Source organism: Neofelis nebulosa, chromosome 12, assembly GCF_028018385.1.
Source record: "Neofelis nebulosa isolate mNeoNeb1 chromosome 12, mNeoNeb1.pri, whole genome shotgun sequence".
Classification (NCBI taxonomy): domain Eukaryota; kingdom Metazoa; phylum Chordata; class Mammalia; order Carnivora; family Felidae; genus Neofelis; species Neofelis nebulosa.
The window spans coordinates 73,907,534-73,933,218 of NC_080793.1; the positions used below are offsets into that span (position 1 = coordinate 73,907,534).

At 39.4% G+C, this 25,685-nt stretch overlaps 1 long non-coding RNA gene across 1 annotated transcript; it reads left to right on the top strand.

The window, feature by feature from the left end:
• Positions 1 to 1,955: 1,955 nt before the first annotated feature.
• LOC131490899 (uncharacterized) lies at positions 1,956 to 4,707 on the top strand. Its single transcript, XR_009251255.1, has 3 exons — positions 1,956 to 2,058; positions 3,601 to 3,877; positions 4,479 to 4,707. It is a non-coding gene; the product is annotated as an uncharacterized LOC131490899 (long non-coding RNA).
• Positions 4,708 to 25,685: the final 20,978 nt, after the last annotated feature.

Below are 25,685 nucleotides of genomic sequence, written 5' to 3' on the forward strand. Positions count from 1 at the left end.
GGGAAGTGACAACTCCTATGAATTAGAGTGACTTCAGAAAAACAACCACCAACCTTTAAACAGCTTAAGCGAAATGTCAAGTAAATCAAGTATACCTACCATAGGCTAAGCCTGGGTTATGATAATGTTAACAAATGACTATGTATTATCACAATGAAGAAAGCACGTTGCACTTGACGGCAGCTGGGAAAATTATGAAAGTAAACACCAATATACACCAGACCGAAAAAACTATTTGGCAACACAGAAGAGAATTTCATAATCTCCCTTTTACACTCACAAAATGTTTAGGAGTATTTCTGTTAATCCTTTAGCAATAATTGTGTTCTTTTAACCCAAGGTGAGGAGTTGGCATGAATCACGTGAAAAGGGAACTAGCTAGTGAGCCTGGTAAATATATCGTTTGCCTGAAGATACTGGTGAAATGCTCCACATGTCTAGATTTAAGCGTCACATGTAGCCAGATGCTCCCATCTATCTATCCATTTTTCATGTACTTTCCTTTTTACATATTCAAGCGAAGTGCTTTTTCCCCACTTTTCTTAGAGGGATATTAACTTAAAAGGCCTATAGAACGCAGGCTATCCAGGCTGGCATGGTATACTTTATTCATTCTTAACTAGACTGTAGTATTATAATTAACGTAGGAAATGTACATGCAAAATAACAGGTACACCGTGAATATAATTATCCCTACCATCACACATTGTCCCATAGGGAACTACTATTTAAGGCTTCTTAAGCATACTTTCTGGAACTTTCTACACAGCTTATTGTGCACAGCGTCCTTTTTTTTTCTCTTAGTGTCTCAGGAAGCATTCTATGTCAGTATTTCAGTACCTAGTGAGGTGATTCATTTAAACAAACGGCTGAAATGTCATCCATTATGTGAATATTCCATGATTTATCCAATCATTTTCCAATTAGTGGGCATTTTAGAATATTTCTAGACTCTTATTATTAATAAGAATGGACACATATCTTTCATACGTGTGTTAGGCATATCTATAGGATATATTCCTAGAAATAGAGTTGTCAGGTTAGACAGTATCTGAATTTAAAATTCTGAAAGATATTTCTAAGGTGTGCCTCAAAGATATTGTACCAATGCACATTTTTATTAACATTGTTTAGAATGGTTCATTTCCCCATACTCACCAATGATATATATTACCATTTTTGGCCAATATAAAACTGAAAATTGTATTTCACAGTTTTAAATTTTAATATTAAATTAGGAGTGAAACTGAACATCTATTCATATTTCCTAAGCTTTTTGTATTTTCTTTTTTTGTATTGTCTTTATTAGTGTTCTTTTCCCCTTTTTTTCCTATGTTTTTAATTGATTTTTATGATAAATTTAAACCTAAACACAATCATGTATGTCGCAAGTATTTTTTTCTTTTCTTTTTTCTTTTTGAAATCCAGGTATATTGGCCCCAAGAAATGTTTAGATAGTGAGGTTTATCAATTTTCCCCCTGGATCAGTGTTTAATTGCTTTTAATAAAAATATAGAGTAATTTTTGCAGAGAAATAAGTGGCTATGTTATTTTAAGTAATTAAAAGCATAGAACAAAGTTTTATTTACTGTTACTTTAAGAATAAATACATTTTAAAGGGCATTTATTTAGAAATACTGGATTGTGAGTATTTTCATCTATAATACGTCAGTAGACGTTAGTTCTTATTTTTGAGAGTATTACTAAAGGCTCCTGACATGGGAAAGTTGTTTCTACTGGTTTCCTTCTAGATTGAAAAGCAGCAGTCACCTCGAGAATACCCCTGCTACACGGAGGAGATTAAGTACCACAGAGGGTTTTTTTTCAATCTAAGAGCCCCATACACTCCAGTTTGCCCAGCTATGGGAATGTGGTGGGATCAATAGGGCTGCAATGTATGAGGTCACAAAGCGGCCTCTCTCATACCTCATTTCAAGGCTTAAGTTGCTCTTTGCATCGTAACAAATTGCCTTACAGCTTCCTGCTCACCTCTGTCAACTTGACTGAATTGGATACCCCTGGAGGTTCATGGCTTTGCCTCTGATATAACCTGCTTAGGTAAACCCCTAGCCTGTGCTGGAATTGAACTTTTAATAAGTAACTCAATAGAAAACATGAAATTGTAAAATAATGATATGAGGAGATTCCAACACCGAAAGGAAACATATTTTGAACCAATGAAATGGCAAAGCTAGTTATAATTGACAAAATTAGTAGTAAAAAACATAGCAACTTTTTTTTAAAGGTGATTTACTGGGGAGCCTGGGTGGCTCAGTCGGTTGGGTGTCTGACTTGGGCTCAGGTCATGATCTCACCGCTTGTGGGTTCGAGCCCTGCGTCGGGCTCTGTGCTGACAGCTCAGAGCCAGGAGCCTGCTTTGGATTCTGTGTCTCCCTCTCTCTCTTCCCGTCCCCCACTCGTGCTCTCTCTCTCTCTCTCTCAAAAATAAATAAACATTAAAAATTTTTTTCAGTTGATTTATTTATTTTGAGAGAGAGAAAGTAAGAAGGGGCAGAGAAAAAGGGAGAGAGAATCCCAAGCAGTCTGACAGCATGGAGCCCAATGCAGGTCTCAGTCTCACAACATGGGGCTCCATCTCAGGAACCATAAGACCATGACCTGAGCCGAAATCCAGAGGTAGAACACTTAACCTACTGAGCTACCCAGGTGCCCCAATACATAGCAACTTAAAAAATTGTTAATGTTTATTTATTTTTGAGAGAGAAAGAGACAGAGCACAAGCAGAGGAGGGGCAGAGAAAGAGAGGGTGACACAGAATCCAGGGCAGGCTCCAGGCTCCGAGCTGCCAGCGCACAGCCTGACATGGGCTTGATCTCACACACTGTAAGATCATGAGTTGAGCCAAAGTCAGGCACCCAGGTGCCTCAGCAACTATTTTTTTTTAAGTTTATTTATTTATTTGGAGAGAGACAGAGAGAGTGTGAGCAGGGAAGGGGCAGAGAAAGAGAGAAAATCTCAAGCTGGCTTTGCACTGTCAGCTCAGAGCCCAATGCAGGGTTCGAACTCACGAACTGTGAGATCGTGATCTGAGCCAAAATCAAGAGGCAGACACTTACCCGAGCCATCCAGGCACCCCAAGACAAAACAACTTTTTTTTTAATATTTATTTATTTATTTTTGAGAGAGAGAGAGAGAGAGAGAGCACAAGCCGGGGAGGGGCAAAGAGAGGGAGACCTAGAATCCGAAGCAGGCTCCAGGTTCTGAGCTGTCAGCATAGAGCCTGACGCGGGGCTCAAACCCAGGCACCGTGAGATCGTGACCTGAGCCGAAGTCAGACACTTAGCCAACTGAGCCACCCAGGTACCCCAATATATAGCAACTTTTAATTGCCATTTGGAGAAAATGTCTATGGATTTATGACTGTGATCATAGCAATCTCACCACCACTTACCAAAAGCGATGTACATTTGTGTTCCCTGAGTTGTCTTTTCTCCATAAATGTTTGCTGTTTAAAATTCAAACCTCCCCAAACATTAGAAAGTAAACTTCTATTGTCTAATTTTTTTCTCTAAACTCATGGTGCCTTTACATTCGATATCGTTCTGATGTGTGCCCGACAGTTTGCTGCTTATATTATAGATGACACTTCATCTCCAAGGATGACTTTATCTCCCCATTGTGCCTAGTGAACTCCTGGATAAACAGATCTCAGTATCATTGATTAGTTGTACTTGAACTAAATACACCTTCACACGCCTGGGATCTAAAGAGCCATCATCTCAACAAAAGCTTTTAAAGGTTTATCAGAGTGACAGGACAAAAATATGACATATGTTCAGAAAATTAAACAGCCTCATCTTCAGATCTAAAGAAATCTGTTACCGGGGTTTCCTGGTCCTGGAAAGGTAAACTGCAAGTAAGTGTTCGTGGCATTTCTAAGCACCGTGCAGGATAAACCTCTGTACAAATTACCATCAATAGGCACAACAGGGAAGCAGAAGCAGGAAGATTCATTTTCCTCTATTTGACTAGTTCAAATGAGTTTCTCTGCACAAAGCAATATATATGGTTCTCCAGCAGAAATGAAAAAATTTGAACACTATCACCTTCACCACAGTTCAAAGGAGATATTAGAAGCTGTATACCACTCTGTGTGTGTGTGTGTGTGTGTGTGTGTGTATGCTTATACGTACACACACTCACACACACACACACACACACGTAAGTGGGCACCACAATCCAGACAAATAACTCCATTTAGATGCTCCAAGCTCTGGGGTAAGCTAGTTATTCTTGCAGATTTTTGCTGAAAACATCTAAAAATCTCTCTAGCTGAGGCTAAATTTGCCTCCATTTTTTGAGGGCCTTCTTGGTGTTGCCGCCTTAATCTGCAGCCTAGATGGGTTTTCTGGAGATCTGGACTCCTGTGAGCATGAAGATTTAACTCTCTAGGGACCGGATTCCTTATTTGTGTTACTGAGCGCTTGTTACTTTTCCTGTTCCATCCTGTTCTTCAGCTTATGAGGACGTCCTGGTCCGGGCACCCGTGCCTAGAATGTGGCCGTCAGCTCTCACGATGAGGAGGTTAAGAGCAAGGGCTCCACAGTCACTATCTGGGCTCAGACCTCTGACCGGCAGGGAGACCCTGGACAAGGTGCTTCGTCTTTGAGCCTCAGATTCCTAATCCACAAAATGGGGATAACCTGAGTGAAGATTAAATGTGATAACCCATTAAATATCCTTACAGTGTTGCCTGGCACATAATGATTCCCCTGTAAGTGTAGCTATTATTATTTATTTCACTCCTTCCGGGCGCAGACTAGCAGGAGGACTACATGGCAGGGCATGGTTCTTGTGAAGCCCACCAGGGAATAGGTCCATCAACCAGGTGGGCGGTAGGAGGCTCATGGGACCAATTTCTACTTGACGAAGGCTAAGACTGCAGTCGCAATAACCAGAGCAGAATTGTAAGGTGAGGTGCGTGGTTTTTTTTTAAGTTTATTTATTTACTCGGGGGAGGAAGGGTTGGCAGAGAGAGAGGGAGAGAGAAATCCCAAGCAGATTGTGCGCTGACAGCGCAGAGCCCAACATGGGGCTTGAACCCATGAACCACGAGATCATGACCTGAGCCGAACCCAGACAAGAGTCAGACACCTAATAGGCTGAGCCCCCCCAGGAGCCCTAAGGTGAGTATTGTTTTAACCAGAACTGGAGAAGTTAGCAGAGTAAGAGGCTTCTTTCAGAGACTCTCATTCAGATAGACTAGAAAAGAGTTAGAAACGCTGGCAGCTGCTTGGAAATCAAAGGTTAATACGCTTTCCGAAAGTAGAACGAGGACTGAGAATATCTGAGGACAGTTGCTACAACGTCATCAGAAAACTATTGAATAAACTCATGAAGGATAAGGTTCATGGAGCAGGTAGGGATTAAGCCTAGAACAGGGGTCTGCCAACTTGTTCTGAAAAAAAGCCAGATAGGAAATATTTTCAGCTTTGTGGGCCATACAGCGTACGTTGCAATTACTTAATTGCCATTGTCACGCGAAAGCAGCCATGGATGGTATGCAAGCAAATAGGCATGACTATGTTCCATAAAAATTTATTTGCAAAAATAGGCAGCCACCACATTTGACTGGCTGGGAATAATTTGCTGACTCCTCTTCTGGAACACCAACAACAGTAACCATCATCATGATAATCATTTTTAATAATTAAATCTTGACCACGTACCAAACGCTGGGCTAAACTCCCTTTTTAACTTATTTTCTTATAACACTTTTTAACTTATTTCTTAACATTATTTTCAATAATGGTATATGCCATTATTACCCCTATTTATTTGTCAGAGGGGAAACAGGATCAGAGAATTACTTATCTCCTTTTCTCCTAACACTGCACGGTCACACAGGTAATCAATATTGGCCAGAATTTACGCCCAGGCAGTTTGGCCCCAGAGATCGAATACTCTTAATCACTGCATCATTTTGCCTCTTGAGTGGGAGTGGGGTTGGGTGGCGTAGAGGCTATTTTAATTACCTATTCATCTCCATGTCCTCCTAAAGGGCCACTTACCCTAGTTGTTCCTGTTTGCTTTGGCTATTTTATGTGGCTCAAATACACTCAACACTTTAAAATGGCCCCCAGTTCCCTGCAGGATCTGGACCCAGCCTAGCAAGCCAGTTTTGCACCAAGCTCCCCCTTTTTTTCTGCTTTCCAACTCACCTGTCTTCCTGCCCTGGAATATTCCATTCTGCTTATTGCCTTAGGCATTTGAATATGATATTTCCTCTGCCAGGATTATTCTTCGCTTCCTCTTCTTTTGCTTGACTTGTCCCTGATCAAATCTTAGTTTAATCAGCCTAACTTAACAGAAGACTTCTCTGATCTTGTACCCTTAGGCAGCAGGTGACTTTTTTCATAGGACACTGCAGCTTATAATTGTATATTCACCTATGTGAGCATTTGACTAATATATGTTTTTCCTGCACTAAAACAGAGTTTCTCAACCTCAGCACTATGGACATTTCAGGCTGGACAATTTCATGTGTGTGTGCGTGTGTGTGCATAACACGGGCACAAAGCCTGTGCATTATATGAGGTTTAGCAGCATTTGTGGCCTCTACCCACAAAAAGCCGGTGACATCCCTCCCCTCAGTCATGACAATTAAAAAAATGTCACCAAATATTGCCAAATGCCCTTGGAGGAAGCAAAATCTCCTCTTGCTGAGAACCACTGTCTAAAATGAAAGCTCAATGGGGCCATACTGGGTATCTTCCACTTGCCTCCTGCCCGTGTCCCTGTCTACACTGAACTTTTCTCTCTACCCTGAGACCCTGACCCATATGGACTGTATCAGAGGCTCCTTTGACTTCTCACTTCCGGTTGGGTAAGGCCAATGGAAGGCCTTCTCAGGAGACAGAAGGACAAGAAGGAAGTGAGTTGGAGGTCTTCTCTTGTGTATTCTAAGTCATCATGATTTGACTGCACCCTTCTTGTACCAGTGCCAGTGTTCCTATCGAATAGCCCTCTCAGAGCAACCACTCCCTCCACTTAAGGTGGTAATGGGTTTTCAGAGTCCAGCACTGTCCCTTGTTGGTTCCCTTAAGCCTTGCCCAAACCTATGTAAATAATTCATTTAGTATGCATTCCTCAAATGTTGCTGAGACTCTGCTACAAAGATTATGTGTATATTCCTCAACGTTGAATATACAGTGTTGGTGGCAATGAGCTCCTGGTAAAAATGTGTCACGTGAATAAGTGAGGCGACATCTATTTTTCTTCCTCTCTCTGACCTTCTGCCTTTGTTTGCCTCAATGCTTTACTGGACCCAAACTCAAGAGTCTTCACCTGGTTTGATACATGGGTTCCAACTCAGCTGAGGGTTTCTGAGACATACTCAGAAATGTTACACTTGACCCCACCCCTATCTCTAATTCCTGCTGTGTCTACATGTATAACACATTACCTCTTTTTCTTTTCTTTTCTTTTCTTTTTTCTTTTTTTCTTTTTTTTTTTAGGTTTGGAATTCTTTGTTCAGTTTTGCTATTCAACTAGCTTAATACCAACTATGTTAAACAAAATGTCTTTGGTTAAGGGTTGTCTTGAAGTAATAATATCTAATATTTTATCTATAAATCAATAATAAAATACTTGCTTTCAGAAGTGTCTATTTTTTTCCAGAAGTTACGATGATAGAGCCATTCATAACTCCTGCTCCATTTCAGAGGACTACTAGTTCAACAGATATTGTGACAATATTATTTGATCTGAAATATTTCCAATCTAAGCAACACTTCACACATATTCCACAAACCCAGCTGTCCATCTCTGGAATAAATAACATTTATTTTGGGGAAAAAGCAAACACAGACAGGGAGCTAAGTAATTAAGAATTTATTATAAGGGTTCAGATCTCTCCAAGACAAACTTTCAATTCTCAAACCTTTTTTGTACCCTGTAGACTCACAAATTCTGATCAGGACCTTCGACTCTCTTTCTCTTGGGGAATCAACAAAAGATAAGCCCTAACAACATTTTACTAAAGAGGAGATACAGTTTTTCTATGTTAGAAAAAGAGGCTATTTAATTCTTGTCTTCAGTTTGAATACCTGAAAAATAACTGTTACTTAAGTATATCAATGCATTTAAAACAGGCCTTAACTCTGCTGCATATTCACAGAGCTTACAATTACAATCTTTTTGGATTCTGTAGCCTTTTTAGGAAATGTGGAAAGATGAAAGTAAGAAAGACAAGCACTCCTAGATATCCCACAGGGAAGGGAGAGGAAGCTGTCAGTTCCCGGGAAGTCAAGTCTGCACAACTACATTCCCTGATTTTTCTTGGAAAGAGACTTGTTTGTGCCCATCTTTATTCCCTTGTTTCATAGCCCCTCTTATACCACAAAACAAGAGGTCATTCCAGGGTAATATACATAAGTAAATGTTATTGATGTAAAGTCAAGTGTACAAATTAGAAATCATGTAAAAATTAACATCAATAATGACATAAACAAATTGTAATGTGGAAAAAAGAAAACAGTTGTAACATTAGCAGAGAAGTTTTGTGGAACTTATCTTTCATTAAATGATTTAGTATTTTAACAATAAATCAAAGGGAAGAGCCTTCTCTTCTGAAAATCTGAAATTCCTCATGGATATGACGATTGCTTGATTTTGAGCCATAAGCCTGCCTTAAGCCATTTTTGTGAATGGCCCCCAAACCATTCTGTGAATGATGAAGTAAAGAGAGAGTAGAATCATTGGAAACATCAGAAATAAAATGCCTTCAGATTAAATGAACAGAGACAATAACTTTTCCTTTGGATTATGGGATCTTTTGGGGTATTCTCTATGATAACTCAATAACCAACAAATAATTTTGAAATAAAGACATTAACTTCCTTAAAAGCAACGTTTTCTTAAATTTCCAATTAATGTTTTATGCAGAACTTGTTGCAATATGTATAAAAGGGAAATCTCTAAACAAAAACAAACAAACAAACGAAAACCAATGTTTTTGACTGCCTTCAATAAGCAAAAGGGATGATTTAACTGAGATACTTCTTAAGCCTTCTAGATATCAGCATGATTAAACAAATAGCCTCCCTAAAGAGATTAATTAATTTAGATAAAATGTTGGCTAAAGGTTCATATCCTCTCCTCATGCAACACAGACAAATGTCTGAAGAGGAAAAAGAGCTCTTTTGGGGACATATCTTGAAGTGAATCCAAGGTTTCTCTTTTCTTTCTGATGCAGTTAAAGAAGTTCCAGTTTGAAGAAACAATGGAATGCATGATTTCCTTTATTTCAAAGTATTTTATTATACAATTTTCAAATGTACAGCAAAGTTAAACATTTTTACAGTGACTGTCCATATAGCTACCACCTCGATTTTGTTATTAACTTTATACTATACTTACTTTATGACATATCTGTCTATCCAGCCATGCCTCGATCAGTCCATCAAGCTATTTATAGTTTCATGCAATTCAAAATTCAGCAGGCATATCTTTAAAAAGAGTTTAATTTTTGATAGTTTTCTTCATTTTGAGATAAAATTTACACCTAGTGAAATGCAGTGATCTTACGTGTCGAATCACTGAGTTTTGACAAATGCATACATTGTAGTGTTTTAAACCCCTATCAGGAAATAAAACATCACTTCACTCCAGAAAGCTTTCTTACACTCTCTCTGATCAATACTCACCCTCTCTAAGTTCGAGACCAGTATTGCTCTGATTTTCTCTCGCCATAGATTATTGCCTTTTCTGGAAATTCATGTTGTTTTGCTTTTTCTAAAAATGTACGTTAATTGAATAATAGACTAGGCACGCTGTTCTGGATGATCTCTTACACTCAGCATAATGGTTGTAGAAAACGACCGTGTAGTTGCATGTAACAATATTTTCCCCTTTTTATTTTTGAGTAGTATATCCCATTATAAGAAGACATCACGGTTTAAATTCTATTTTCCAATATCTCAGCCATTTCCAATACAGGGCTATAATGAATAACACTGCTATGAACATTCGTGTATAACTTATCTTGTGGATGTATGTTTTCATTCGTTGGGTAAAAAAAATGGAATTTCTTGGGTAAGGTGTTAAACTTTATAGGAAATGATAGATACATTTTCAAATTGATTCTTCCATTCTATATTCCCACCAATAATTCACACAAGTTCCATTTGTTCCATATCCTCGTTGACATTTGGAGTTCCAATCTTTTTAACTTAGAATTATACATCTACATATGAAAAGCTTAATTTAGGCCTTTACCTGACACCATGTAACAATGAACTCAAAACAGATCACAGACTTCATTTTACAGTTAAAACTATAAAACTTGTACAAAAACAAAATAGAAGAAAAACTTTGTGACCTTGCGGTAGGCAAATAGTTCTAAGATATAACACTGAAGACATGATCCATAAAAGGAAAAAATAATAAATTGGACGTGATTATAGTAAAAAGCTTTTATGCTTCAACAGATATCATGAAGCAAATGAATGAATAAGCCCAGAGTTGGAAAAAACGTTCACAAATAATGTATCTGATAAAGGACTTATATCCAGGATATATAAGGAACACTAAGGACTCTTATTATCATAAGAAGGCAAGTGGACCAATTTAAAAATTGGTAATGGACTTGAATAAATATTGCCCTACAGAAGATATACAAATAGCAGACAAGCAAATGAAAAGATGCTCAATGCCATCTGTCATGAGGGAAATGCATATCAAACCATGAGATACCATTTCACATCCCCTGGAAGGCTATAGTCAAAAGACAGGTAATGACAATTATTGTGAAGGATGTGGAAAACCGGAACAACGCTTGAAGGAATGTAAAATGAGGCAGTCACTTCGGAAAACAGTTTGGCATCTTCTTAAAATGTTAAACATAATTATACCATATAACCCAGCAATTCCAGTCATAGGAATGAAAATATATGTGTACACAGCCTTGTACATAAATGTTCATATTAGAAATAGCCAGAATGTGGGATGACCCAAAGTCCATCAGCTGGTGAATAAACAATGTAAGATGTCTTCATATTATGGAATAGTGTTCAACGTAAGTTACAATCACATAGGTTACAGCCTCAAAAGCAATATGTTGAGTAATAGAAGCTAAGGACAAAAGGCCACATATTGTATAATTCCACTAATACCAAATGGTCAGAAACAGCACATCTATAGAGACAGAAAGTAGATTAGTAATTGCGTAATTGCCTAGAACTGGGGGCTGGTGGCGGGGGGGGGGGGGGAGGCGGAGATGGGAATAAAAGTGACTACAAATTGGCATGAAGAATATTTTTGAGGTGAACAAAAATATTCCAAAATTGGATTTTGATGATGGCTGGAAAATTCTGCAAGTTTACTAAAAATTATTGAGGTTTATACTTAAAATGAGTGAATTTTATGGTATGTAAATTACACTTCAATAAAGCTGTTTAAAAAAAAAAAATGTTTCCACAAAGAAAACTGCAGGCAGATGGCTTCCCTGTGAATTCTACCAAAAATTTGTGAAAGAAATATCACCAAATAGGCCAAAAACTCTTACAAAGAATAGAAATGTAGGAAATGTTTCTCCAATCATTTTTTTGTAGACCAGCAGGACTTTGATACTAAACCAAAAAGTGACACAACAAGAAGGGAAAATTGCAGGCCGGTTGGTGTGTGTGTGTGTGTGTGTGTGAAAAAATGGATACAAAATTCCTAAACCAAGAATTGGCAAGTTGACTCCAACATTATGTATAAATAACAATACACCACAATCTGCATCGATTTGAGTAATAGCTGAAAATCATTCCATATTTCTGAGGCTGCAAAAGAAAATAATAATAAAATTTAATATTCTTTCTTGATAAAGGAAGAAAGGCCTCTTAGCAAACTAGTAATGGAAGAAAGTTAACTTCATCCACTGAAGGGTATCTATAAATACGTTATAGCAAACCTGATACTTAACCGTGAAATATTGAAAGCTAAGCACTTGAGATTAAGAATTAGATGGGGATGTCTGTTATTGTCATTTCTGTAAATGTTGCTCTAGATACTGTTGCTGATGGCATTAAGCAAGCATAGAAATAAAAGATAGAACTAAAGGTACAAAGGAAGATTGGAAAGCTATCATTTACAAATGGCTGCGTATGTAGAAAACCCCAAGAACATAGAGTTAAAGAATTAGAATTAATTCATGAATTTAGCAAGAACACTGGATAAAAATCGGTTTTATAAGCAGCAACAACTATATTTCTGTACACTTGTAACAGAAGATGAATTGTAAAAAAAAAAAAAAAAAAAAAAAGATGCTGTTTAGAATAGCAAAGAGTTTTAGGTACCCTGTCTAATAGTAAGAATAAATCGCAGAGCAGAATCAGATTTATCAGGACTTCAGATATCAACATGATCGAATGAAGACTATAAAACAGCTGTCTTTCTACATTTAAAAAAATGTTAAAAGACTTAAAATATAAGCAAGGAAAAAAGGCTGCAAAATGACTAAGGAAATAAGATTAAGAAACAAATACACATTTTAGAAATTTAAAACTGGATGTAAGAATTTTAAAGGATAAATCAAAGAGCTGATCAAATAGCTGAAGAGATTTAGTGTATCAGACGATGGATATGCTCATTTTCTAAAAGGTAACATAAAGGACTAAGGTGATTGGAAATATTATAAATAAGTGGAAAGACATGGAAACAGGATGAGGCATTGTAGGACAGGAGGTGTAACCTCTGAAGAGATAACACCTGAAAAAATTTTGGAACATTTAAAAGACACCAAAACTCAGGTATGGTTATAGATGAACATTATAAAAATATTTTTGAGTGAAATAAAAAAAAAAATCAAGTCTCAAATAAATACAAATAGTTTGATCTCATATAAATAAACTTAAAAGCATACAGAACTATCAGATAGATAGATAGATAGATAGATATAGAGAGAGGGAGGGAGAGAGAGAGTAAAGCAAGACAATGGTAAAAGAAAATTAGGATAGTCATTACTTTCAGGTAATGAGAAGATGGGAAAAATCCACAGGTTCTATGAGCGTGGGTCATGTTCTACAAGTGAAGCTAGGTTATGGGTACAGGGGTGTCTGCTTTGTTACTCACCTTAATGCCCTTTTCAGATGTGAGAACATGTTTAGGCAGCTTACAGAAAAAGAAATAGAAATTACTTTTAACTATGAATGCCTGGCCAATGTTATCCCATGTACAAAATGTAAATTGAAACAATAAGCAAACATTTTTCACCTATTGGATTTAGATAAAAAGTTCAAACTGGGGTAATACAGACTTGACCAGAGTTTAGAGACACAGACACTTACACATTATTGGCCAAAGTGCAGGTTCGTTCAAACACTTCACAGAGCATGGGGCAATATTGTTCATAGTACCATAAAAGCTGTAACCCATAAATGTCCACAGTGGGTACTGACTGAGTAAACTATGGTGCATCCACACAGTCCAACACTATACAGTCACTAAAGATCATGAATGAGGTCCACATGTGCTGGCAGAGAATGACTTCCAAGAAAGAACCACTCAGTGAAAATAATAAGATGCCGAACAGTGTGGATTTTTGGTTTGCTGCTATTCGTGTGAAAAGAGAAGTATATGCATTGTATGTTTGGCAAGGCAGGAAGTATGGCCAGAAGGATAACTACACGAAGAAAACAAAGCCTGGCAAAAATGGTTACGTCTGGGGAGGAGCGAAAAAATGGTTCTAGACTGTACTTTTTTTTCACTACCATCCTTTTCTTTTTTTTTTAAATTAAAAAAAAAATTTGTATTCACTTCTGAGAGTGAGAGAGACAGAGTGTGAGCAGGGGAGGGGCAGAGAGAGAGGGAGACACAGACTCCGAAGCAGGCTCCAGGCTCTGGGCTGTCAGCACAGAGCCCGACGTGGAGCTCGAACCCCCAAACTGTGAGATCATGACCTGAGCCGAAGTCAGACGCCCAACAAACTGAGTCACCCAGGCACGCCAATCATCCTTTGTTTTTTTAACCTTCTCTATTTTTTATCACATACAAGACTTACCTTTCGATTGAAAAAAAGTGATTTGTGTGCCAAGACTCACCTAGGTGCGAGGGTGTAACATGATTACAATGTGGGAAGCAGTCATGTTGTCTAAGTCTCTGTAATAATTCCCTCCATATTAGGAATTTAGTTATAACTAAAGCAATAATTTAAAATCTCTTAACAAAATGAGTTTTTGTTTTATTTTACACTACTTGAGTGTTATCATCAGGAAGGAAAACCTATTGCATGAAATTTCTAGTGCTGTCTGGGTTTATCTTGCTCGGAAATAATGAAAAAAAAAAGCTGCCTCAAACATTAAAAAAAAAAGGGTTTGCCGAATCTCTCCTTTGAAATGTATAAATATAAAAGCAAACAACAGAAATAATTTCAAGACACCTATTTTGGGATCCACTCTCCAAAATCGGGTGTGTTATTTAATTTCACTTTTTATCAGTTGTTCATTTGGGGTCAAACTTTCTACAGTTCCATAATGGAACTTGCCACTCTATTTTCAGAGGCACAGATGGTGGAAAAACGTTTCACAAGTAAACCATTTTATTTGAGTGGAACTGAATTAGCTTTTCCAACCCACAATTTCCAAATACGATGTCAGAAATGAAATACACCCTTCTACACCCTAGTGGTGCGGCTCTGGGAAACTCATGGCATCTCTCAGAAATACAGCCTCCTTCTCCGCACACTGAGAATCCCCAACGCCTTTGTTATGGTGTTGTGAGATTAAATCCCCTGGCACGTCCCTTTGAGAGCATCTGCAGACCGCCTGGCACACCTTTGCACCTTCAGCATCACTGGACAGCATCTAAAAACACTAATACCTGGCCCCACGGAGGCCAGTTAAATCAACATCTCTGGTCCTGGACCCTAGCCAGCATCTGCATTTTTAAAGCTTCCTTGATGATTCTCATGTGTAACTAGAAATGAAAACCCTGGACCGAGTCTGGACCGGTCATCTTCCAGCTGTTAAAAACACTGAGAGTTGTATTGATAAGACACCAATAAAGTTGTGAGGATCCACAAGCAAACAAACTGAGCAGTAATTCGTTTGTGGTGGCATATGTGGCCTTTGTTCGTTTTGATTCTTGAGATAAGAAGTGCCGACGTTAACCTACACGGATGCAACGAGCCACTTTATCGGCCTCCAGCTGCGTGGCAGGTAGGAGTGACATTTTAAGAGAAGGGTAGAAAGGGGAGAAAAAGAACTTGCATTTTAAGTTTTTATTTTATTTATTTACTTTGGGAGAGAGGTGGAGAGCAAGCAGGAGGGTAAGAGGGAGAGGGAGACAGAGAATGCCAAGCAGACTCCACCCTGTCAGGGCGCAGAGCCCCGTGTGGGCCTTGAACTCACGAACTGTGAGATCATGACCCGAGCCAAAACCAAGAGTCAGACGCTTAAGCTACTGAGTCACCCAGGCACCCCAGGAACTTGTATTTTAAAAGCATAAAATCCACTATGGTTTTACGTGTTGGAAAAGACACGTGACAGGTGAGTATGCCACAGGTTAACTCTTGTTCTGGGTCTGAATCAAGCCTGACCTGACATGTATCTTTCTGTGACAATCATGGCTACTCTTTAAAATTACTACCTGTCCTCTCTCCAGCCTCATTTGGACCTCCCAGTGTCCCTTCACTCGTCATTTTGTGCACAGTTATTTACCACATTTGTTTTATTTGACTGTATATTTACCTTAGACCACGAGCTCCACGAGAGAAGTGCTAACATCCCAGTTAGTTCTTACCCCACTGAGATTTCTTCCTAAACTTCTCCGGAACAAGAGACCTATCCCTGAGGCAAGAACTTTTTTTTTTTTTTTATTTTCAAAGGAAAAGAGACTATGTCAAGCATCAAAGTAGAGCACAATAGAAAAAAGCACAAACTGAAGGAAGGTGAAGTGTTTAGAATCAATCATTTAAAAAAGAAAAAGCTGCTCTCTTCAATAATAGCCTTTTCCCTACGTGAGCCATTCTTTCCCTTATGTTGGCTTAGTTTGATTAAAAGGCTTGTTTCCAATTCTGCTGGATCATCCACAATATTTTGTCTGGCCATTCCTTGGAGATCGCTGTTACTCTAACTGGTCTCTAATTCTCTGGTATGGCTCTGGTTCCTTTCATTAATAATTGTATTCTGCTGGCTGCTTGCTTCCCTACAGCGTTTCCTCTCCAAACTAAGTGAACTTGTAACAACATAAGATAAAGCTTTTCCTCCTTTTATCCTTGCTTTCTTTAGACTCTTACCAAAAATCCTGTTTACTCCTGGGGGCTACAACAAATTATCCTTTCCCCATTGTTTACAGGACAAATCACATATGTGTGTTGTGTAATGTTAAGCAGTTCAACATACCATTCTGTTAGCGAAGGGAGAGTCTGGCCTTGCTCTAGGATCCCTGTACTGGATTCAGTGTTCTGGGGAGTGTTTCATCTATTGAACTGTGTGTGTGACTTTGGCCAAACCTTCACCTGTGTGGACCTCAGCTCTAAATCTCTGTTATAAAACACTGGCCAGGGTCATGTCAGTTTTTTTCCCTCTCTAGTTCATGATTGTTTTATAAAAACAAATGTGCTATAAATATGAACTGTTTAGTAAGTTTGATCAACTCAGTAAGCTATAAAGAGCTTTAGTTTTAATTTTCTCCCGCCAGAGCTTGGCAACTCACTGTAGGATAGAATTTTCTCTCATCAGACACCATGACTTAGAAAGGTTCACTTTTGGAGCACCTGGGTGGTTCAGTCAGTGAAGCGTCCAACTTCGGCTCAGGTCACGATCTCTGGGTTCCTGGGTTGGAGTCCTGGGTTGGGCTCTGTGCTGACAGCTCAGAGCCTGGAACCTGCTTCCGATTCTGTGTCTCCCTCTCCCTCCACCTCTCCCTCCCTCCATCTCTCTTTCTCTCAAAAATAAATAAGTATTTTAAAAAATTAATAAAAACAAATAAATAGTAAATAAATAAAAGAGTCACATTCTGTATTAAAACATCTGCTTTAGTCTAAAAATGTTAACCTCATATCCAATGTAGAGCTTCTTGCCTGTTCCCCCAAGCCCAAATCTGACCTAAGGTTTGGAGAGCAGAAGTGAGGAAGGGAAAACAAAACCCACATTTTGCAGACCCATACTGTGCCAGCACTCACCAGCCCTGACCGGCTTCCTTTCTGATTGGTCAGCATGTGTGCCCCTTCCCTGTTTGTGAAATATTTCAAATATCGATCGTCCCTGCCCTTTTCATTGACCTTTCTCTCCCACCATTTCTGCTGCTTCCGGCCAAAGCTTTGCTCATTTTCTTGGATAGCAAAGGCCTTCTGTCTGTCACTAAATATCTAAGTGATGGCCCTGCTATGCAGCACAAGAATTGGCTTTTGGAGATGTCCATGCACAGATCCTTCCGAGCCCAGATCCTTTCAAGACATCCGAAGCCTGACTGCCTCGCAAGCATGATGTCCTGTGGGAAAACACAGATGCTGGCTCTTCCCAATTGAGGAAGGAGAGCTTTCCCTACTATGGATCTCTCCTTTCCTTTTTTGCAGTCACCTCCGACCGGACTTAGGCATTTAGACTTTTTCACGTGAAAGGCAGATGCTGGGCTGTGTGCCCCTCCCCAAACTTCGAGGGACACATTTCGCACTTTCTCAAGAACAACTGTGTCTTTCACTCCAGAAACAGCTAAAAGTCCCATACCAACACTCTTGTAGCCAGAAACAGCCAGTCGGCCTTTGACCGGCACCGTAACATTTAGTGGAGGGCCCCACTCTCTTGGCCTAGAAGGAGGAAGTACCCTCTCCCCTCCTTTGCAAGGAAATTTCCAAATCTGCTTTTGAATGTCTGACCTTCCGTTACCTGGGTTATTGGACCGATGGTGGCTGAACTGGGTTTCCACCTCCAGCAAATCCTGTGGGGTTACATTTAGCTCTTTTCTTTAGCCTGTTGGAAAACTTTATCGTCCTTTGTACCTTTCACAGCTTTAGACTTTTGTTGAACTTCCAGAATAACAGAAGAATTCTCATCCTATTATATTTTACCTGATTTTCCCTTGCATGTGACGTTTTTACTGTTTATTTGTTACTTTTGAGAAAGAGAAAGAGCACAAGAGAGAGCATGTGAGAGTGGGGGAGGGGCAGAGAGAGAGGTGGGGAGAGAGAGTCCCAAGCAGACTCCATGCTGTCAGCACAGAGACGGATGGGAGGCTCTATCCCATGAACCATGAGATCATGACCTGAGCTGAAATCAAGAGTTAGACACTTAACCAACTGAGCCATCCAGGTGCCCCACATGTAAACTGTGTTTTAATGCTTGAAGAATACTTACGACTGTAGAATTGGTAACTTTAGAATTGAACAATGTAGGAAAATACTAATCTCTCTAAGTTTCAGTGCCTTAGATCTAAAACGAGCCAGGAAGAAATTACCTGACATGATAATTATGAGATCAAATGAGATAATCTGTGGGAATTCTAGGTAAACTTTTTAGTGCTATTCAACGATTAGTTAGTATGTTAAATATAACCTGAGCAAAGCAGAAATTAGAAGCAGTTATTAAAGTAATTCAGGCTTAAAAAATGTCTAACAGTAGGAAATGGAGATAAACACCTGAATGTGGTCTGAGGCATGTAAACAGCACTACATACCCTTACCTTCAGCCTGAACTCTCAGATGAATCCTAAAATGTTTTAAAATTGATACACAGTGCATTCTCAAAAAGAAGGAAGGGAGGAGGAGAGAGAGAAGAGAAGAATTATTAAAGAGAGAGAAAGCTAACACCACTATACAATGTTCAGTATGACCGAGCAAAATCTGCTTCTCCTGCCATGTGCTATCAACACCAGCCTTCAGTTCTCAAACATCTACTCAAATCTTGCCACCAAGCTTCCCTCCTGCGTTAGCTTACCCGTAATATTTCTTTCCGAAACGTTCACACTTCCATAGATGTAACTTATAGTTTTCTAGCTGTTTCATGCATTTTTTTGTCCCTCCAATTACAATGAAAAATTTGAGATGAAGCCCGGTCCCTCTAATTCTTCTGGGGAGTGCATAACAATTTGCAAATTCATCAAAGACAATTTGGTCCACAGGTGACAACAAAGGTATATTCATTTGCCTTCATTTGAATCAAAGTGTGACACAAACCTAGGTGGAGAAACCTCGGGTAAATTGATTTCTGTAGCAGATTTGATGAATTCTAATGTTGCTAAGATGCTCAACAAAATATACATATTGGATAAATATCTCATTTAAATGAGTACAGATACTGGGCTCACATGGGAGCCTCTAAAATTCTTGGTGTTTCCGGTAAGAGTGGAAATGCCATGTGATATTTTTGTATTTCTGTTTTTGTATCAGCACTTCAGAGTAAATAAAGCAAATTATTCATACACACACACATATCTGCCAAATGCAGGTAACTACGCCACTATTTATATTAAGAATTTTTTTTCAAGATCAGAAAAACTTACTTCACTTCATTTGTATCCATTTTAGTCTTGATTTGTGTCAATCACTTCATTCTTGCCTACTTTGAAGCACACATGATTTGATTTCTGTTTGGTAAAGTACAAATTTTTAGATATGCAGAGTGATTAATCAGTAAAGAAAGAGGTTAAACCAAAATAATTGCTTAAGAAATTACTGTAGATCAAGGACTCTATCAGTTTATATCTTTTCTCTCTTAAATTAGGCAAAGCAGCCAGAATAGACCTTGAGGGTATAGGTCCAAAGCAGGTAAATAATTTGCCTGCAATCATACAGAGCTATGTGAAGGCAGTCTATTTTTTTTTTTTTAATCCCTGCTCCATTTTGTGCCCCTGGACTCACTTAACCAGGGCAAATGAGTGTTGGCTGTAAATATTCTGCTTCTGCAGAATATTCCCTCCGCGTGAGAGGGAAGCAGAAAGCAGAGGATTGTGCCCAAAGCTGAGAAGTGATAAATTCCGAGCCGGGCCTCATCTACTCCTTGGTTTCACTTAATCCACCCTCATACATATTGTTTAGGCCACTTGTTTTATTTGTCATAGGCCATCCGCAGAGCCCATCGACTGCCTGCTCAACAATCTGCACGTGTCCCAGGGAAGCGTCACGTCTTAGCAGATGCCATAGATGTGGGGTCTGAGGGGAGGCATGAACTGTGGCGCTTTAAGGAATCAAGAATAAAGCAGAGCTGAAAAGAGGCTAATCGACTAACTCAGACTTTCTAGTCAGAGATAAGTCTTGTATAGCCAGGGGTCAGCACGTTTTGTTAGTATTCCCCACCCCCTTGGATGATGCCCCTTGGGCCCCTGCCTCCTGGTTACCCCCTCACTCCTCATCCCTGTCCTCTCGGAAAGTCCACCTGACTTTCTCTCTTCTTTCCCCCTCACCCTGGATGGCCCTCCTTTTCTTTGTCTATCTACAACCTTCACTGTCCTAGTGGGTGTGAAGCAGTATCTCATGGGGTTTCTTTTTGCATTTTCCTGGTGCCTAATCCTAGGCTTTTCTTGATGTGCATCCTAAATATTTATTATAGCTATCCAATTCAATGTTTCAATCTTTGACCTTAAAGCAGTTGAAAATCAGTGAGAAGAAGTGGCTGTATCTGCACTAAGCTGATATGAATGTGTGTGCATGTGCGTGTGTGTGTGTGTGTGCACATGTACCCTTGGTATAACTTGCATGCACGTATGCGGGTGTACATAAACGTGTATGATTTAGAACTATTGAAAGCACCAACTCTCAGTTAAATTGCTTGAGATGGGGTGGGGGGGGGGGGGCGGCACCTGGGTAGCTCAGTCGGTTGAGCGTCTGACTTCAGCTCAGGTCATGATCTTGCGGTCTGTGAGTTCGAGCCCCATGTTGGGCCCTGTGCTGACAGCTCACAGCCTGGAGCCTGCTTCGGATTCTGTGTCTCTCCCTCTCTCTCTACCCCTCCCCCGCTCATGCTCTGTCTCTCTTTCTCTCAAAAATAAATAAATTTAAAAAATTTTTTTAAATAAATAAATTGCTTGAGGTCAAATCCAGGTGACGCCATCTAATACCTGAATGGCTTGAAACAAGTCAATTAATCGCTGTAGGTTTATTTTTCCTACGTACAAGTAGGGAGAGTAAAAATACATATATAACTTGCTTAACATAGTGCCTTCTAGATAGTTTGTTTATAAATATTAGCTCAATATCTCTATATTCATTGACTCTTCTACATTTAGGAGATATGCCATATACTGTGCAGTTTAAAAAATCGAGTGGTACATTTCATATTTGCACATATTTGTTTCTAAACATTTTCAGCCAATGTTATGCTTTAGCGTTTAATAGATTTCTTGTCATGGATCGGTGTCCCTCCATTCCTAACTTCTTTACTACCCTTTAGAAAAGGGTAGTAACAAAAGAAAATAATATGAGACATTTTTTCTTTATTACAAAATAGCATCTTCAGGTTTCGTAGCAAAATGCATGCCATTTTGACACAGCCCCAAGAGAGGTCCCGAAGCAACCAAAAGAGGAAGAGGAGACCGCTCAGGGGCTGTGACAGCGTGTGCCCTTGAAGGGCAGTGAAACTCTCCTTCCTTTCCCCTCCGAAGCCTCCTGATTTGGCCCTTACGTTCCCCACCCGTCAAACCTGGGGATCTGTAGAAATAAGCAGCACAAATTGGCAGATAATGCACCTTATTTCCATGTAGAAGCAGGTGCATTTTCCTCAGGATAAGTGGTGCAATGACACTGATCCGCTCTGACAGCCCAGCTGATCTAAAATTACTCAGCACACATCGCCACTGGCTGGGGAAGCTTCTCCCAAGAGCTTTCCCCAAACTCTTCAATCCCCCGGGTGCTAATTAAAATTTACTGGATAATATTTGCAAAGCTCAATGGCCCCAGTTACAGCAATTATCAGTTACTAAATGTTAGTGCCAGAGATGTCACCTGATGATTGGCTTTTTTATTCAAGAGGATTGTCCCTTTCTCCCCCTCCCCTGATTCTTTCCGTTCGCTTCTTTAAGAAACCAAATGAGCTAAATGTCTCAATTGGCTTCAGAGGAGGGGAAAAAGAATCACCCCTCTACGCTTGTAATAATTCTTTTCTCATTGGACCCCCCTAGCCACTGAGGGACCTCGGCTTTAATCACAAGCTCCTGATCCCAGTATCAAAGTGAGGGGCTAAATTGGTGGGCCACCTCTGAGCTACTAACAAAGAAAATGGGAGTTCCTTGCTCAACCATTGGCCTTGGTGATTGCACCTGCAGGGAGACAGAAGGCCCCGGCTGGCCAAGACCTGCTAATCTTACGTTATGGCAAATGGTTGCTCTTCAAACAGGAGGTGGTATTTCCAAACCAAGGAGATCCAACCAATTTATGGAATTGGCCACCAAATGAGCCATAGGCCAAGGACTCAACCACCTGGTATCGTGTTCTCATGCTGGCTTCTAGAGACCATAGGAGGGGGCAATTAGTGCAGTGACACAGAGATGCATTTGCTGTGTTTAATTGAGTTCATGAAGTGTCTGGTGGCCTTCATTAAACAGATAATCTGTGGCGAGAAATAAGACGGTCCAGATTCTCTTTAAATAAATGACCTTAAAATCGTCAAACTTCTTTAAGTTCTAATGCAGAAAAGACATCAGACCTAACAGCAATATTAATGAACCCTGTTACTGGGGTAGCAGAAGCTTTTGCTCTTTGTTCACATACCAATGGCAATTTTTTACGAAGACACTATGTTCTCCATTGTTTGTTTATTTGTTTCCAGAAGAACATTTTTCCAGGGTTCTCTTCCAAGGGAACTAATTTTTGTAGAACACCGATTATTTGCCAGATATTAATGTTTGGCACTTTACACAGAGATGCATATCTTTCTTTCCCTTGGCCAACTTTAATGTCAGCTCTTCCTTTTCCTTTTTAAATAAATCTATTTTCAGAAGCAGAGGAAAAGATGACAGCCCAAATGTTTGATAATCGGGGGTATGTGTGTGAAACGGTAAAATAAAGCCCAAACTTCATGACAGAGAACCCAAGGTTATTTTAAAACTCGTCCCTGTTCCATCTCTGTGGCCTTCCCCAAGGCATTTAGCCTCTCTGTACCTCACTGGGTCAAGATTAAGCAAAGTATGTAAAGGATCTTAGAAAGAGGTGACTTTTTATACAAGCATTCAGTGGGAGGACTTTTATTCCAGTCAGGAGATCCGTAGAAGTGAAATATTTAGGATCCTCATGAACGCTGGTAATGCTCATTGAGATAGAACCAAAGCATTACTAAATGAAAAAGGTACAGCATTACCTCTCTTGCGGCAAATAAAGATCATCAATATTTTAAATATTTTTCCTCTTTCTGATTCCATCAGGCTTTTCTCTGTAACCAAGCAGATTAAAACCAACTCTCAACAAAAATTACTATTCTAGACCACTCCATTTCTTTCACTTTACATCTCTCATTACTTATACATACTGTACGATATATAGCAACAAATTTTGCATCCTTTCGAAATTTTATGGGAAGTATGTTGGGGGCTTAAGGAGGAGAATTTAAGTTTGTTGCACATTATACATAAGCATTCTCCTCCTTAAACCGCCAATATATTTTCTATAAAATTTTGAAAGGATGCAGTATGGCCAGTAAATGCTAAAAAAAGAAGAAAAAGAGAAAAGAAAAAAGAAAAAAAAAAAGAAAAAAGGCTTGGGGCCAAACTTGCTCGATTTTCCACTAGGTTAAAATAATTTGGTGAGTATGTCCAATCTACTAAACCAAATAATGAAAAAAAATTATACAAGGTGGCAGTTTCATGTCTATTTTCAATAGCTATTTCCCTGGGCTAAATTATTGATGAGGCAATTTGCATGGGTGTTACTATCCTCAGCCACGAAACATTTAGTGAGTGTCAAATATTTGTTGGAGCTTCTTGGTACTGATGTACAAATCATCGTAAATACGTGAAGACCTGAAGGATGGGATGGAGGGACTTACAGGTAAAAAGGACGAGGGAGAGCAGTTCAGGCCAAGGAAGCAGCACGAACCTTTGAGTGGGAGAGATCCTGGCTGGAATACAGAATGACCTGTGGGCAAGGTAGGCAGAGGTTAGATTATGCGGGACCTTATACACCCATCCTACTCTTCAAGGTCCTAGCCGGAAACAAAACTCACTCAGATGGTTTCCTAAAGAGGTTTTAACAAAAAGGGATACTTACGGGTGTGTAAGGCAATATTTCAAGAATGACCCAAGGGTCAGATTCCCAGAGAAGAGCAAGGACAGGAAGCTGCCACCACCCAAGGAGCCATGGAAGCAAGGTACCCACAGAAGCTAGCAGAAAGTAAGGCAGAAACAGGGAAGCAACAGGAAAGAAATGTCTCCAAACCCTCTCTCCTCGTGCCCTGCCATTGCCTCCCATCCTATGTCTTTCTCGGGACATAACGCAGAGCACAGAGGCACAGAGAAAATGGGGGAGGAAGTGATGGTCAACACAGGGTAGCCAGCATATTGGACTGTAAAATTTTCATCCTAAGGAAAATGGAAACGCTTTGAAGGATTTTAATCTGTGGAGCGAAGTGCTGAAATTGGGCAGTTTAGGTCTCTTCTGTTATAGGTTTTGTGAAAAGACCACAGCATTTAAATGTACATTTTCTTATTGATATTCACTGGGTGAAAAAAAAAAAAAAGGAAAAGAAAGAAAAAAGCATGAGATATTTCAGTTTTGGTTCAAGTTTAAAAAAGAATAGAAAAAGAGTATCAAAAGACTAAAGGCAAATTTGGACACGCCAGTAATAACCACAAGGGACACTTATGAAAATCAGTGGGTGATTCGTGGGGCATAGTGAGAGAATGGCAATGAACTTGGTCAATGATCATGTTGAAGATGAGGAGTTTAGCTCATGTTCTCTTTTTGAGGAGTTAGTTTTGCAAATTTTCATCAAAGGATTTGCTAAAGCTCAGATGTTTCCTGTTTTTGTAAACTTGCAGTGTGAGTTACAAAACCTGTTCTTTTTTTGAGGGTTTATTTTTTTGTTGGGTGGTGTTTCTTTCTTTCTTTCTTTTTTTTTTTTTTTTTTAAGAGAGGGGAGAGGGGCAGAGAGGGAGAGAGAGAGAGTAAGAGTGAGTGAGAGAGAGAACCTTAAGCAGGCTCCGTGCTAAGCACAGAGCCTGACGTGGGACTCAATCCCACAATCCTGGGATTACAACCTGAGCTGAAATCAAGAGTTGGACACTCAACTGACTGAGCCACCCAGGCGCCCCTGTTGGGTGGTGTTTCTAACATTTGTTGAAAAAAAAAAAAAAAAGAAGGGGGATACTTTAACGCCATTTGGGTTTCACGGAGATAGGTTGGTTTCCCCTCTTGGTTGCTTTTTGTGCCTCATTTTGACGCCAAAAATTGGGATCTAGAAGCAGTTTTAGGGTAATTCTAGAGCTTTTATTTTTGACCAAAAAAAAAAAAAAAAAAAAGAATACACATAGTGCATATTCTGTAAGTGGAGGGACCGTGAAGAATCCAGGAAGCTTTCTGAATCAGTGATTGCAGATACCTTGTTACATGTTATATAGCATCTAGGGAGATTTTTAACACGGTAAATTCCCAAGATGCCCTGAAAACCAACTGAAATTAAGTCTCTAAGACCCAGGGTTCTGCATTTTAAAAAACATCCCCTCTGATTCTGACATGCAGCTGTCTTTGGCAATCACCATAGATGTAATTTAAGCCCCAAACCACATTTATTTTAAAATTATGGACAATTAAAATG